The sequence below is a fragment of the Rhodnius prolixus genome, unplaced genomic scaffold (genome assembly GCF_049639745.1).
Source record: "Rhodnius prolixus isolate KJV_2025 unplaced genomic scaffold, Rpr scaffold_4, whole genome shotgun sequence".
In the NCBI taxonomy this organism is placed as follows: Eukaryota; Metazoa; Arthropoda; class Insecta; order Hemiptera; family Reduviidae; genus Rhodnius; species Rhodnius prolixus.
Window position 1 is genome coordinate 7,605,219 of NW_027411614.1, and position 17,506 is coordinate 7,622,724.

At 32.0% G+C, this 17,506-nt stretch overlaps 2 long non-coding RNA genes and 1 other non-coding gene across 4 annotated transcripts; 1 reads left to right on the forward strand and 2 right to left on the reverse strand.

Moving 5' to 3' along the window:
- The first annotated feature begins 49 nt into the window (after positions 1–49).
- On the forward strand, positions 50–11,111 carry LOC141455822 (uncharacterized). Its single transcript, XR_012459474.1, has 5 exons — positions 50–1,210; positions 3,545–3,787; positions 4,650–4,809; positions 4,936–5,071; positions 11,020–11,111. It is a non-coding gene; the product is annotated as an uncharacterized lncRNA (long non-coding RNA).
- On the reverse strand, positions 3,777–17,255 carry LOC141455821 (uncharacterized). 2 transcript variants are annotated; one of them, XR_012459472.1, is made up of 7 exons: positions 17,068–17,255; positions 11,330–11,445; positions 10,982–11,256; positions 8,441–8,735; positions 7,072–7,214; positions 5,760–5,839; positions 4,990–5,485 (listed from the first exon to the last, which is right to left on the reverse strand). It is a non-coding gene; the product is annotated as an uncharacterized lncRNA (long non-coding RNA). The 2 variants fall into 2 exon arrangements; XR_012459473.1 differs by lacking the exons at positions 4,990–5,485; positions 5,760–5,839 and adding an exon at positions 3,777–4,962 and having other exon boundaries at positions 17,068–17,254.
- TRNAH-GUG (transfer RNA histidin (anticodon GUG)) lies at positions 15,236–15,307 on the reverse strand. Its single transcript has one exon. It is a non-coding gene; the product is annotated as a tRNA-His (tRNA).
- Positions 17,256–17,506: the final 251 nt, after the last annotated feature.

Below are 17,506 nucleotides of genomic sequence, written 5' to 3' on the forward strand. Positions count from 1 at the left end.
TTTCAAAATTCCTGTTTCTATACCTAACCAATGCTAGATTGTCCATTTACCAAGTTTTTTTTGGATGATCTCTTCTTATCCTCAAAACAAATAAATCAGACTGTACTAAACCTTCCACACTTTGGAATTTGCCCATCACCCCGTACAAGATGTCAGGCTCTGATTAACAGCTGGAAGCATCACCTGTTTTTTAACCATTTAAACAAATTTTACCCAAAAATTATTGGAGTTGAGGAAAATATTAAAAAGTTGAATTATTACCTTTGTTAACTAAGTAGTGTCTTAATTTTAATAGCATGATTTGGAAGAAAAGTGAGAACTCTGGGACGAACATTATCGAACAAAGGAAACGACAGATTCATTATTTAGATACCGCAAAAATTACAGATGATCAGTGATCGAGACACAGCAGTGCCTTCTTAAATAAAGAGACCTGGCTCAATAGGAAGCTAGCGTTCTAGTTATGGCTTATTTTTGTTACTGCTGACTTTGCTGGACTGAAGAGTATGGCTCTGTCCGCTCCATATCAATGCCTGATTCTTCCAATTGATGAATCCTCTGAGACAATTTAACTTGAAGAGTCTTTCTTATACCATCCTGAAAATTTTGGTTTTATAAGGTTTCCTATATAAATTAAATAATTCTCTATGAATTATGTACCCCAGGAATGAATAATCACGACACTTCAGATGTTTAGTCACTTGCACATGTGTAGTTCTCACTATTGTCAGACGCAATGTTGAAACGTTGAAAGAACTATGGGGCATCCAAATGCTACAGTGGTTATCCTACGGAAGTCTAAAAATAAAAGTCAGAAAGGTTAGAGACAAAAACATCTCGAGGTAATTTGAAAATGAGTTAATGCTCAAGTAGGGGCTGGGCTGCGATCAAGTTAATAGTTACAGAAGGAGGGAAATGAAAATTTGTCTTTATATATGGCTTTAATTGAAAAGAAAAATTAAACAGAAATATAAAAAAATCTTCATCTTTCTTCATTCCGTCAAGTTATGTGAGAAAAATCAAAATCCAACTGAAATATCCAATCAAAAATCTAACAAAAATACTTCTCGCCTCCTTCTAGGTGATGGAGAAATTTACACGTCATTTCCAAAAACGTTTACAATGGATCTGTGCCAGGAAAGAGTGAAAAATATTATTAAAACTTGTGCTCTATTCAGAAATGCCTGCAGGAGAAAATAAAAAACGGAGAGTAAGTACAGCTATCCTACAATGATAAAATAGTTACGTTACACAACCCTTGGTTGTTTGAAATTTATTACTTTTCAGTATAACTTAACACTTCTACCAACTCAGGCAGAAGATAATTAATAAAATATTCATCTAAACATCGACTTGTAAGTTTTTAAATAGCAACTGAGAAATGGTTAAAGAAGTTTCTCATCAGATTCCACGTAAATTAAAAAAAAAAAACTACGTTTCCATAAAAATTAAGTGGCTATATTTGGCTCTGGAAGAGATATGTGGCGTGTGCACTGAATCCTAAGATAACTGTACACCTGTCTTTAGCTGGCTGTTAGATCACTTTGAACTAACATTTCCGCCTTCTCTCATCGCGCTTCCTGACCCACATATTGCGCATAAGGTCTTCATGAGTGCGCTTTATGCTCATCTTCTTTTTTCAATTAGAATATAAAATTAGATTTTAATAAATTTAAACAACTTTTACTTTCTCTTACTCCTAATAAGAGGAAGTTTGCAAACTTCCCCAACTTTTGTAATTAAATTTTCACCGCAAACACATATTGAATCATGAAAAAAAGGAGAAGTTTTTAGCGCTTCTTCTTTAAGTGTGTATCTGTGAAAAGAATATCTCAAAAACTACAAATAGTAGTAAAATCAAACATAGTAATTTGGAATAAAGATTTTGTCCAAATCTGCCGAATGGAAGGGTGATTTTATAACATATATCTAAAAAGCCATCTCCGGAGGAAGCTGTACGCAGCTTCCAAGGTTGCTGAGTACAGTGTACCAAACGCACTTATTAGAAATGTAGATTACATAATTACACTTACACTAGAGCACAAATAGGACATACTTAAGGGCTCCATAGATGGTGCTCAAAGAGTAGGAAAAAATCCAGAGACTTCAAGGCACAAGGAAACTGTGGACTGATATCCCACAATCCTTGAACCCAACCTATAATGAAACCTAAAAACACAGAAGAAGGTCAGTTTTTTGTTTTAACTGTCGGATGCGGATCGAGTAGGCCAAAGTTTAGTAATAGACTGAAGCGCCAGCAAAAGGCCTAACACTTTGAAAAGAAGAAAGTTTTTTTTTAAAATGATTCTTAGGGAGGTGCCTTGTGAGGCACTACCCTATGCAGTTTCGCTTTCAGTTTTAGAATAATGATTCATGTTATGAATGACTGTTGCAAAAATACACGAAATTTATTATTCATTTTAACAATGTACTGTATTCACTCCAGCAAATCTATTCGATCTGTAATTGAATTGACAATGAAGACATACACCATCAATTTGTATTGTGGTCCATATGATTCCTAAAGAATTAGTTTCTTCTATTTGTAATTTTCTACATTTAATTCATCGTTTCATACTATTACGTGTGAGCAGAGTAAGATTACTTTTTCAGACGAAATCAATTATTGATTCTTGGTAATATTCTTCTCTTTAGAACATTCCTTTTAAACTATTAATAATTAGCTGCATTTTTAATTTAGTGCTTGTCAGCATCTCCCAGCATCTTAATAGTGAACACTCGCTTCCGACCAAGAATTAAAAAAATTGGGGTTAGCTGGTAATACAAATGGTGAGGTTTTATATGTGAAAAACTGTCACAACTTAAGAAGGATTATAAATTGTTGGTAAAATTATTTCATCTTAAGAAAAAGTTACATCTCATTTTTTTTTTTTAAGCAATTAAATAAAATCTGCAATTTGAAAATAAAAGGTTAAAAACTTAAAAGAAAGTAGAAATGTCTACCTAAAAGATGAACTGATTATGCTGCATGAAAAGCTAATGAGGACAGGAGTGAGGTGATCCAATGTCAGCAATCTGCTTTGGCACCAGCCCATGGATTGAAAACGGGGATTAGAAATAGAGGATGGATTTCCACTGGAGTGCCGATGAAGATCAATACTCTGCTGTGTTGACTATAGTAGCCCATTTGCTGCCACACCCAAATTCAGGCAAATACCCTTGGAGTTCAAGGGTATACTTTGGCCTTTAGTGCTGGCAACGTTAACTGGTAATCATTAGTAGCAATTCGGTGACTTTTTTTTTGTTAAGTGAAAAAGTAAAATAGAATTAAAAAAGTCCTTTCTTAAATAAAATTTCTCTGGATTCCTTCAAGCAAGATATTACCTGCTTAACTGTCGGTAGGATAATTTACTTTTTACTTCTTTTTTTTTAAATTTGCAAACAACACCTTCAAGAAACTATTAAGCAAAAAGGACAGGGAATAGGTAATTAGTTGGTTCATTGAAATAGTAATGTATGTTTGTTTTTAATTAGAAATTAAACAAATACGAACACAACTGTTTCTACTTATGTTGCATTTTAGGCAGTAAAAAGTGTTTTAAGAGCAAGTAGAAGGGGAAAAGGTAGTAAAGGATGAGTAAAATCGGATAAATAGAAATAATAAATGCTGCCGAATCATGTCGACTACTTTAGGTTGGTAACTAGGATATCAAATTTTAGCAGAAGATGAATACCATTGCCGAATTAAAAACGAATAATAGAAGTAATTCTGAACAAGCGCCACTTTACAAATGACCAGTAAGATTATAACTGACATCGTACACTGGTAAATAAAATAATTACGTATTTTTTGAAGCCTTTACTTCGGTTTTATCTCCTTCTTCTTAAACTCTTCTGTAACACTGGGGTTTGGCGATAGTTGAGTCGCCCAGTTCTTGAAAAGATAGAAGCGACCAGCTAAAGTGAGTGTCAGTCGTGGCGAGCGATTCTCTTACAACATTAAGTTTCCTTTTAGCAAGCTCAGACATATTACTTTTCCTTAATGCAATTCTCTTAACGAATCCTTGAAACATTTATAGCAACGACGAATTTTCATTAAAAATTGATTTGTTTAAATGTAAATATCCGATATAGATAATCTCATTTACTTTCTCTAATTTAACTATAGTTTCTATTTGGAGTTTTCAAAAGAAATTTCCGTTTTTTAGACCCTTTAGTCCGAAAAAGTTGTTTTTACAAAATGGTATCGTATATATACAGGGTGAACCAGTAAGTAATGTCCATAGGCCTACTGTGTTTAGTACATCTAAAGTGGAGTTCAATGACGTATTGGCCAACTTCATATTTTCCACTGTTCTTGAGTGACTCACTTAATTTTTTTTCTCTAAAAATATGACTTTTTTTTTTGCAATAAAAATGTTATTACTCAGAAAGTTTTAGCCCGAATTTGATTCTGATGACACTGTTAGAAAGGCAGATAAATTTCCTGACAATTGACACCATTTCTAAGCATAAATTATTCTCCAAACAGCCTCAATCTTCCTCCGAATACTGGGAAAATAAAAGTAATCGAAATTTTTAAGAAAACTAATTAGGCTCTTATGTGATTATTATCAGACCTAGGTGCTGGCACTTTTTATAGAAGTTTTCTTGTCTAATGGGCTTTCTAACAGTATATCATTTTCCAGGATTCGTTTTATCTTCGTAATTACTTTTATTTTGCAAGAAAACGTGTTCACGAGCACTCAACAGTGTTAGTTTATCAAGTTGTTTAATTCACTGAAAACTCTTAGACCATTAGTCAATTTTTAAGTAGAATTACAAATTATAATGTTGGAGAAAATTAATGTAAGTCAAATATCACAATTTTAAAGAATACTAATGAATTGTAGAACCATTGTACTTAACAGTAATAAGAGAAACTCGTAGTAATCAGATCACATTTGTTTTTAACCTATTCTCAAAATCAAGCAGCAAAGCATCAGATGATAAAGGATGGCACTGTAATATAAAAAACAAAAATCTCAGAAAAATGTGTAGGAAATGACGAAAAAGAAAAATAAAGAATTAGAGAAAATGACCAGTTTCTGCAAAGCCGATCATTTCATCGGTAAGAGGGTAAATTTGTTTTTTTTCGTCATCTTTAAAATATGTATAATTAAACACTAATTTTAATAATTTGTTGCCGTATCTTAGCTTGTCGGAAGTAAGAGTACCTAAAAAAACCTTCTTACACTTCGGTTGAAATAATTTTTCATAGAAAAAATTATTTTTTTAGTCGTTAGTTATCTGTTATTAAGAATATTGGGACAAAATAAATAAAGATCATACAGGAAAGATGCCCTTCTGTTTGGTGTTGATTGAACAAAACCTTCTTCTGGAAAGAAGACGTACCAAAACGGAACATCAAATTCGAGTTTCCAGTACTTCCTCTAATAAAGAGAAAGTAAAAATTACAACAAGGTGGTACTTGTTCATCTACTTTTACTTGTTTGGTCAGGTTCTCTAACCAGGCCTGGTTCATCTGAAAAATGAGTATTTTCTATAGAACAAATTCTTTCAAGCTGAAGGAGAATTCTTAAACAGAATTAAGGTTTCTAGATAATTTCAAGAATATTTCACCCTTTATAAAAATCTCTTTTAACTGCTTAGTTAAGCTGTTATTTTTTCTTTTTTGTTTAATCTTGTTTTGAAAAATTATTATCACAAGATGAAGGGATTACATCACTACGAGTTATCTATCAGTATCTGTATTTCATAATATCTTTTATCTTCTATAAATTTATAAAAAAACTGACTTTTTCCGTGTCATCCAAGCCCGTCAGACTAAATGTTTTATTTTTTACAAAAATAGAAAGCTGGGTAATGCTTCAACCATCTGAAAACAGAAGTTTGGGAATAAAATTTTGATATCTCTTCTCTCCACTAGAAAGATTAAATTTTGAAAAATCTTCCTCTAAAAATAGATTCCTTAGCCCTAGCTAAAAAGTTTTACTTATTTATTTTTTAAATATTTGGAGTTGGAGATCAAATTCTTCTCCATCCTTCGTACATCTCTAAAGCTCGGGATTAACCAGTCAATTATTATCAGTTATCTATTTTGAAAGTAAAATATTCCAGCAACTCTAGGCGGACGATAATTTACCAAGCCGAAAATACTTTTTGTTGTTTTTTGTAACCTTTTATTTCATAGAAATTGTATATATTTTTCCAAAAAAGCTATTCTATTTTCACTGTACATCCGCAGTAACTAAATTTGAATTTTAGATTTAGATTAATTAGTTTATTATTACTATTATTATCGACTTCTCAATAATAGCAAAACCCCACAAGGAGGGTGCAGCAACCTGCTAGGCCAAGATGTCGACCCCCTCTTTCCTTCTAACATGCCGTGGTAGCCAAAATAAGGTTTATTTTCATTTTCCTGGTCTTCGAGTTCGTCAAAGCATCTCCAAACCATTTTTGAGCTAATAGCTTGTGAAATCGCGTTTTAATGGCAGCCTGCAATCGTTTAGTATCATATTTCCTTATTCTGATATTTCTTGTCCAGCTTAGTTATTATTGAAGTTATATATTAGTTACTAACGCTAAGCTATTATTGAAGCCTCCATCTGGAAAATGGACCTTTCTTTACCTATATGACCTTTGTTTACAACTCCCGTCGATAACTGTAGAACATCCACCGGTTACACGACTGAGGTACTTCCGGTTTGTGATTAATAAATCTGATAGAAATATCCCCCATAACAGTAATAATGCGAATGTTACAGCAATAATTGCAGTAACTGATAATAATTGTTTATCATAAGTTAATATATAAGTTGGAGTACAGTTCATAATTTCACCCCATACAAATATTTGTAATAACTCAAAAATGAAAATTAGATAAACTAAAATAAAAATAAAACAAATAATGAGTCCAGTTTATAAATTCAGGAATTTTGTAAATAGTAAAATGGAAATGGATATCCTACCATTACAATAATAACCGTAGTAAAATTAAAATTCAACTTTTTAACCATTATACTCCACAATACGAGATTTGTTCAAAATCCAATTTGTATCCAATACCCGTTTAACTCTCCCTTTCAAGTTAATTAGCCATCTTACTTTACAATCCTTGAGCAGCGGTCACTCGACTAAGAAATGGAAACTGCCTGGTGAAGCACACAGCAATTCTGAGAAAAATCTTCAGTTGCCGACTGTTTACAGTTGACTTCAAGCAGCTGACTCTCTTTTTCAGAGATGCCTACCTGTATCGGAAAGATAAGTCTTGTAGCAATTAATTTGTAAACAAGAAACTAATTTATTACAATATTAACAGATTATCCAATATTTTGTTCAATTGTTTGAAATATTAAATAGTTTTTGTTTTTTTCCGCCAGCACAGCTTTCCTTTTATCGCTTCTGAAACATAACAACTTTAGTTAAATACACTTCTCAAGGTGTATTTGATAGTTGCCTTTAATTTGAGTAGCTCAGTACAAATTTATCTTTGAATATAATTTATAGTAGACCCCCCAAGATAGTTTTCGCTAGGAAGAACTGCTTCAGTAAAAGTTCAATAAGAAAATATGTCTCATTAAATTGACGTAAAAGAAATTAATTTTTTAAATTTGAAACTTTTCTGAATTTGAAATCTTTTAAATTTATTGATAAACAATAGATTTTTGGGAATATCTAGTTCATATATGTAAATCTAATGGTAATCAAAAAGATAACACTTGGTTTAATAGTGATTCACTCTGTGAAATCAATGAAGAACAGAAAAACGGCTGGACAGATGGAGTTCCGATAGAACTCATTAAGGCCGGAGGTGAAACGTTGGCAGCATTCCTAACGTACTTGAATGCTTGCAGAAAGCCAAAATTCCTGAACAATGAGCTGTGCCTAAAGCAACTCTACTTTAAAGAAGGCAAACTAATGATCTCTTTCAATGCTTTTCTTTGAATTTTAACCTACAATTTCAACGAACAGATTTTACGACCAAGAGACGTATACTCGTATTCAAGAGGAACGCATAGGAAACAAATTCGTGAAATATTACTCCTCAAAATTTCAAAAAACGCACAACATAGACTTCTTCTGAAATTGCCAAGTTTCACAATTGGAATCGTCATTTGATGGCCATCCGACCCTGGCTACCTATCTTAGATGTCTCCAAGTTTGATTTTTAATGCTACAATAGATGTCCAGAAATCAAAGATTTTTTTTTCTACCTCTCCCTAAACAATTATATACTGCCTTATATGAATTTGGTATTTCTAGAGCTCAAACCTGGTGTTATTAAGGCAAAAAAGATAGAAAGTAAGAGCAAATGGTCTCGAAAAATAAGCTACGTATCTACCTAGATAAGACAGTTACGGTTTTATTTAAGTTGGGCTTGCTTTTTATTCCTTTTTGAAGACTTCAAAGGTTTATATGGTGCTGATATTGTTAGAGCTCTAACCTGGTAGTGGAAGATAATTATATATCTTACTTGTTCGCATGTAAGTATTTCTCTTATGTCCGGGCACACAAGGTAGGCAGTTCTATGTTCTGCGTTAGCCAGAGATCTTTGCTTTAGGAGGCATCATTTTCACTAATATAAATTTTCTTGAAAACACGGTTGGGTCATCAGAGCTGGATAACAGGCGTATTTTTTTCTTATTTTTGGTCGTTTTTGGGCTATAACCATCATCAGAAGCAAATTAACCGTAGATGTAGAATCTTCTTCCACTTGTAAAGCTTATCCCACATTACTCTTGCCAAATGAAAGAGGCAGATTATGAAGTCTGTAACAAAATGTAGAATATCTGAAATAAATAAATAAATAATTGAACAATTTATGGTTTGTATCCTTCTCAATTTCTGGACAAAATTGTTGATGATCAAAATTCTAGCCGCGAGTTAAATAATATTAGCCGAGAGGAGAAGCGGTTGCAGCATAAGTAAGTCAAGAGATTCTCCATCAGGAACTTTGCCTCATCTTTTTCATTCAACTTTAGAACGTCGACTCCTTGGTTCCGATTCCACAATATCCACCACAAAAACACGACAGTGGATCTTTTTATTATTCGCTACAACCCATATCTTGAGGGTCGGTGATGTGGTTGCCTAGGACTCTGTAGGAGGGTATCAAGGTACCCTTCGGTAAAGTTCAAAGAATGGAGTTTCTCAGCATCACGGCGAGCCATGAGGGTATGGCTTGAGGTTTCTCAAGCTGTGCTGAAGGTGCCTCTCAAACGGCTTTAGAGCTTGCTTGTGAGTATAGAACGAGAGTATTAGCTCTTGGCTAATTAGGAGAGCGATGGACCGTTTGGTTGGATTTTATTTCACTATACACTCATCAATTACAGGTTTATTTTAGTACCAAGGTCACTGTAAAAACAATAATAGCACCCATTACCTAAATGTCTATCACTTAAATCTGAAATTTCTTCCTGCGTAAATTATTTTTTCGCGAACGCATCAGTAAACTGGAATGCAGTTCTTCATCTCAGTGAAACTTTTAACTCAAAGCTATTTAAATTGAAGTTCATAACATGTTGCCCTTTTAAAAAAATAAATAAATCCTTAATAAATTACACAAAGTTGAAAATACCTATTGTTTAAAAGTTAAATACCTATTTTTAAAATCTAGTAGAAAAAAAAATGGTTAATGACTTTAGAATTGAGTTTATTTTATTGTTTTTCATAATTCACGTTCTATGAGAAAGAGGAATGAGATAGACTGAATCCATAACTGGAACTAACCGCGTACTTGGTTGGTATCTCTTCCGTTATGGTTTCACAACTGAAGGATTTCCTTTAGAATTGTTACTTGATACAATCAAGAATCTGAGTTTCAATTTCTAGATAATATAAGTTAGCTTTCGACAAATTATATTTACACCGACATTACGTTTGTAACTTGTTAGTATGTATTAGCACATAGTTGCTCCCTAAATGTAGTTATAAAAAGAATCAAAACATAAATAATAGGTATGTTGTATGTAGGAATGTCAGGGTTGGTAATAAAATATTGAAACCATAAAAAAAAATCGCGCTTTGACGGTCAAATTTTGGTTGAAAGTATTATTTTGAAAGACAGCTAATTATTACTCAACTTTAAGTCCATTTTTTAAATTTAAAAACATTTAGTCTGTTCTCCCTCTCTACTTTCTCATCATGAATATAGTACATGCTGATGTTCGAAACTAATTGCACCATTCTGTAGAAGAAAGTTGCAGGCTTGAAACTTATACACTTTAGCACATTATCCTAAATTGTAAATTACTTCAATCTGGTAACTAGAGCCCAAAGGCGTTTAGAGGTTGGATTAGATAAACGACTTATTTCAAACGGTATACATGCGAACAGTTGACCGTCTTATACAGTCGTTTGATCACACCACCGGCCTTGTAGACCACAGACATTAACATTTCATAAGGCAGCCGTTTCCAGTAGTGCCACGAAAAAGTTAGGGTCCACTCAGGATTTAACTTTAGAGGCGAGTCCTGTTTGTATCTATTATAACTTAACCATCGCACATTGATGGCGAGAAGTTACCAATCGGTACATTGATGAGATCTTCAAGTCTAATTTTAATACACTCTTTGAACAATCATACTGGTAGCATCTTCCAAAAATTCAATGCTTGATTTCACGCTGCAAGAATTTGTTACATCTTGCTCTCTTTGTTGCATCAGTCCGCTCGATGTCCCGATTTAAAAATAACCTAAAACATGCGTGGGATGTGGTGAGCAGTCGTTTAATAAGACTTCTCCTCAATAGAAAAGAACATTGAGAAGCTTCGTCATTTAGCAAAACTGGAATATGTTAAACTTCGGTCACCTTATTTGTAGCTTAACCAGAACGGGAGAAAATTTATAGTTAACATCAGTGATGATGTAAAGAACGTTGAATATGTCAAAATGTCCAATTTGATAAGGTTTAAAATAAAAAAATATGGTTTTTAATTTTTTAAAAACTGCTCTTACTCTTAATTACGTCCTACTCTTCACTCCGTAAAAGTAATTCGTGCAATTATGATGATTACCAATTAAATTATTATTACTGCATCCAATTTCCTTTCAGTTATCCGATCAACTAAATATGGTTTTGTGATAATTTCTGGTCCAGCTATACAGTTAATAAAGCAGGAAAAGTGGTAGACCGCGATCGGTCATGCTATGGTAGGCATGCCAACTCCCAAGATTCTGACTTCATACTAGTGGAGGAATCCATCCATCTCGTCCTACTCTTCATTCCAAGTTATTGGAGCACAACAAATAAGGAAGAGCTTCTTTTTTCCCCATTTAATAACTACGCCATCTGAAAGAAAAAGAACGCACTAATTATATTTAAATTATGAATTGATCTGAAATAATCATCAGATGTTTCTTACTCTTCAAATTATCTCAGTTAGTAAATGGTCAATTTTTTCGAACGTTTAGTTGCCACAAATCAAAACTCATAAAAGCGATTTAAAAAATGGCTCATTCGTTGTAGCTCTAATAGAACCTGGAATGTAAAAAAAAAAATTAAGTTCACAACTCGGAACTCCGCTCTCGTTAGTGAGATCAACATAAAAAAATCTGTAAAACCTAAAAACCACTTGAAATATATTTTTCCCTGGAAAATAAGCGAATGCTGAGCACTGAAAAAAAGGAAACAAGTTGCCTCTAGACCAGTAATATGGTTAAGAAAATTCGAAAAAAAAAAGACTGGGCCCATTTGCCTAAAGGATCTACCTAGCATCTCATTGAAATTATTGAAAAAACGACAGTATAGGTGGCTTAGACATTTGAACCATTTGAAACCACAACTTCCTAAACAACATGCGAGGTAAGGATCTCTGAAAGGAAATTTTGCCCGTTAGATAATGAATGCGAGAAGATAATGCGTATGTTCAACTCTAGTCTTTTTTGATTAACTTTTCTATTTCTAAATCAAACAACAATAATATAAGTATACGACTAGTCAGACTACATCATCTTGAGCGAATTCGCTAAAGTAGTCTGTACTCTCCTCTTTAATAACATCGTCCTCGTGAGAAGTACCTTCGATATTAAATTTGACATTTTTATTACTAATAAAATGCAAAATAACCAAAAGAACAGTATCATATTGTATTAATGATGCTCTTTTATGTAGTCTAGTGATGGAAGATTGTGAAGCATCATTATGACTACTTTTGGTTTCTATCCTTGGAATGAAGAAAATAAAGAAAATTTTGAAACAACGTAAACTTTGTCTTTTGTTTAAAGTAAAACAACTAAACTTTTGTAAGACTTATTCACGGTTTTCAGAAAAGCTACTGTCAAATTGAGATGAACACAATACTTTACATAGTCTAAAGGTCTATATTATACTATACTATAACGTTTTTGACTAATGTGGATGGCTTTTTACAACCATGAATTTTAGAGATTTATATATATATCTAAATAAAAGTTGAGAACAATGTGTATATGTTGTTTAAAGAAAATCTTTATAGCCACTTTTAGAAAACTTTTAAAAAGTTTTTATAAAAATAACCAATTGCTTAGTTAGAAATATTTCTCATGAAAATTGATTTTAAGAGAAATCCTGGTTGGCTGGAATATAAGACAAGTACCGTTTTTTTTTCTGCAATGAACCTACGTTACCGCAACATGTTCCTCCCTTCGCTTCTTTTAAGACGGCCCACAAACAACATGCTGTTGCTTGCTTTTACAAATATTTGAAACATCCTTCCTGAAAATTATTTAGGAAAGCCAAAAGCAAAGCTTCAAGAAACTTTTAAGTTTTTCTAAGTAATGTAAAGCTTCTTCACATTAAAAGCAAGTTGACTTCTAAATATGAAAAACATATACGATAATCAGAAGTAAAATATAAAATAAATAATTTTACAAGAATGAAAGATAAACAGTAAAAGGTAGCTTCAGCTGTTTCAAGGCATTATCGAGACTAGGTATTTAACAGAACCCAGGGGCACCTTCACAGTCTGTTGAAAGGGCACAGAGAGAAAATGCTGGTTACGGATCAATACGGGCTCGTGGTATGTGATGTAGTGGAGTGCAAAAGCTTCTAACTGTACGGGTTACATACAAGTTGGGTAACTCAGAACAATATTGTTGACAAGAATGCCATCTTATTTATCTAAAAGATATAAATAATATAGTTCGGATTCAATATAAATAAATTTGTAGCCCAATTAAAAACCTTAAGCGGTTTTATTAATCAACTTAAAGCAAGGAAAATGTTGCATTGTTATTGCACAATCAAACAGCTGATGAATTAAGGACTGAAGTTATTAGATATAAGTTGTTACTCAAGAATAAAAGTAGCAGCAAAAATTCCGTACCCTAAAATAATGAATTGGGGGCAGCAACAGAAACAAAATTGGTAAGTAAAATTTATTATTGAATTGAAAAAAAGTCAGTGAGTGGCATATTCTTTCTACTTATACATATTTACATTCAAAACATTGAATATGGATTAGTTAGTAAACTGCATTCCATTATTAGGTTGTCAACATGTAACATCTTTCGGCTAGGTATATATACATATTTCACTTGAAATAACCAAATAGAATCACTTTCAAATTAGTCTCAATTCAAACTTCTCTTATAATTGAAATTTTAAAAATAAAATATAATAAATAATAAGGCTCACCTACAAAATTCAGGTGAAAAAAAGAAGACGAAGTGATAGACCCAGTTTACAAAATAGAAGCTACTCTTTCGGAAAAAAAAAGCTTAGAGAGTAGCAAGAGGATAAAATTCAGTCTTATACAAAATTAAATGGGTTAAGAAAGCTCATACTGCTTAGGCTGCAAAGAGGCCTTGAAAATAATCAAGTTTCAAAGCAAAATTATAGTTTAACATATGAACAAGTTCAAATTAAACACGTTTTCGACAGTACAGGCAAATTACAGGAATAACTAATAATCTTTCAACTCGAAATCTTCATTAGTATTATACCGTATTAGAACAGCAAAATATACTGAAACAGCACTTCACAGCAGCTGAAATCAGCCCTTTCTGTAAGCCACACTTGAATAAATTCCTGCAAGAATGGTTCAAATAAAAGTGACAGCTCTACTGTGTAGTATGATACGCAATTTAAATTTAATTATTGAAACTAAATTTGATATTTCACAAACTGAGAAATCCATTAAGTAAAAGGGCACTTCATATTTTCATTATTCTTCAAATTAGGCATGCTGCTATTACTGTTATTCAGATAATAAAGCAACACCTATGTATATTAAACTGAAATATATCTTCAATGAAACAAAAACCTGTCACCTCCTGTTTCCTAACAATTCCTTTGAACTAATTTTTTAGGGCAAATTGTTTTCAAATTAAAGTTACAGAACCTACAAGGCATTAATAGATCAGTTTAAAGAAAAGCGCCGTTTTCGAAGAGTAAAGGAAAGTTAAATGCCAGAACTTACAAGCTACATCAGTAAAGTACATTCACCGCCAGTCCGGCGGTGTTAGATCTGTAGCTGCTTCGTTAACAAGTTCTTTATAGTTTAATCTTTCCCTTATTTTAAAATTTGTTATCCTATAAATTAATATTGTTACTGTTATAAGTATGATAAAATTGTATAGAACAGTTTTTTTTTCTGTTCTGAGACAATTTTTTATACGTATATAAGCTGTAATAAAAACGAAACTAATGTAAAGATAGGTATTATTTTGTACAGTAAGGAAATTAACTTACGCCCTTAGCTAATAAGCCACCTGCTTGTGGCCAATTTTATTAAAGTATTAAATATTTTTGAAAGATTAACGGGGACCTAAGGCAGACCAGAAGACCAGGGTCAACACAGACCTACCTTGACATCATTTCGTATCAAGCTGCCAAGATGCAACGTTTTGCGCGATAAGATTTCATTATGCAGTTGAACAAAAGCTTGATTTCTCTAAGGCTTAAAGAATTTTTAAATTCAAAATTATATCACCTTTCTTCAGAGTTGGAGTTTTCAAAAAACATTTAATTACATTTAAATTTTTGAAATGGATGCCTTCAAAAGGAGTGGAAAAAGAGTAGGCTTAACAACATGTTATTTAACATTTCTTAAAGCCAATTTTTTTTGTAAAAATTCCTAAAATCATTCCTATATTACAAATCTTTATAAATATTCAGTTGCTATATTATATGCTAAGAAAGACCATGAAAGCTACTTTCAATAATTAAATACACTTAAAAAAAAATGAGAGAAAAACTTAATAGATAAAATACTCATAAAAACACACATAATCATTAAACACACATAAAGGCAAAACAATAAAATAAAATTGGGAGAAAAAAAATTATGTGCCGTGACCAGGATTCGAACCTGGGTTATTGCGGCCACAACGCAATGTCCTAACCACTAGACGATCACGGCCAGTCCGATGGTGCTAAAGCTGTGGCTGATACGTTAATAAGATGTTTAGCGTTAAAACTATATTTTATTTTAATAATTATATATCCTTTTTATCTATGAATTAATATTATGAAAGTTATTAGTATGATAAAAATGTATAGTTAATAACGAAGTAAATAATCATAACTTGATTTTTTTTGTAATGTTATATCTAAAAAAAAACGCATTTTTTGACTTAAATTTCTTCTTACAATTGTGAGGACTATTGGTTCTGGACACTTGAAGGAACAAAGATTAATATGGACATTCTTATTGCATTGTCCTGAATTGCTGAACGAATTTAAAAAGTTTGGGGTAACATCAAAATGAAATAATTTTTACTGGGTAACAGGGTCGTGTAACTTGTTTTTGGGTAAAGAACATTCAGAATTTATTATTCAATGTCTCATGATAGCCATAACCAAAAAAATTAGATAAAATACTTTCATCAGTAAATTATAAAATAACTAATTCTTCAAATATCTTTATTTTATCCTCCTCGAAAATTCAATAAAGAATCAAAGTTAAATTCTTTGCAATAAATAAAATTATCATTCGGAATGGATGTCCTAATTTACTATTTCACCTATTCATACAATACAAACTTAGGATTTCTTTGGATATTGCACTTATACCTGACAATGTATTCCCACTGTAATCCCGGTTTCATCATTAACTAACTTCATGTAAACAGAACGTCATAACTGTTGCAAAACAACCGCATCCATAGTTAAGCTCCAAATGTTCATTTTTTCGCAAGAACTGAGTATCATCCTGGACGCCGTAATTTTTACAAAGTCTTCGTTGAACTTTTTCAATTTCCTGAGGTGCCAGTGCCTTATAACCATGAATGATTAGATAATGCTGGTCTTAGAACTGTTCCACAACAGTATTAATTACTTGATTATAACCACATGAGTACTTCTCATGAGTATAACGTCATGATTAACATTGGAAAAAACTTTCAGCAGAGTAACGTGGTGCAACGGTAGTTATGTAATGAAGAAAAGAGCTGAAACACTTTTCGCCGTCATTCAAGCAATGCTTTTAAAAATATTTAATTCTTCAATTACCATTCAATATTTAATACTTTTAAAAGGGATACTCCCATCTTTTTAAATGTGTTGTCTCCTTGTTTTATCTCTCACATCATGCTTAAGATCACATCGTACCAACAAGTTCAATAAAAGTAACAGAACAGAGAAACCTTTAAAAAAAGAAACATTTACTGAACCTGATGAATCAAACTGTTGAAGATAACCAACCACCTAATCAAAACATTCAACATGCCAACTAATAGTTAGTATGAAACAAAATATGCTAAAGGTTTTAAAAGAATTTATTAACTGAAAACATTAATAACAATGTACCATTTTGCAAAAATCTATAAACTTACATTTCTTTTACTCTAAACCATTCAAACTTCCGCATTTACTTTTTTCATCCAATTTTTTACTACTTTTAAATAACATTTTAATGAAACAAGAACAAAAAAGTTTGTTATAGCCGAAGAAATGTTGCACAAATTACAAATGACAGAAACGTACTTACAAAACAAATTCACATTAATTGTTTCAAGATTAGTCTTATGATTAAAACTTGGTGCATATATTCTACTGTTAGAATAAATAAGTTAAAAAAAAAAATTGGGGTCTTTCTTGGTTGCTCCATCTCGGGTAATGTGCCCTTCACTTTCTTATCACCTACATTGTTGATAAATAGAAATACCCAGTTTGACTTACTTATTTCTTATGGCCTTCTAAAAATTTTGATAGCTGCATTGTCATTTGAACTTCGAATCCTTAATTATAAGAAATTGTTAAATATGCACTATTACTTCTAAGTGTCAACACACCTCGGAAAAGAAGGAAATTTATACCACATAACCTTTCGTTTAAAGTACATTCGTATTTATCCCGCCCAAGTATGTATACGTATATATTGTAATATACTTATTAATGTTTAAGAATAAGTGTGTTGGAAAATATTCAGAAAATATTAATACTTTAAGGAAAAATTGCTTATAAAGCTAATATTATGAAAACAGACAAATTTTACATTAAGATTGGCAATATTTTATTAAAAAATTGTACAAAAAGAAAAAAAATCACAATTTTGTATTTGATTGGGCTTACTTATATTACATTTTTTTATATTGTCATTTTACTCTTCTTACTTATA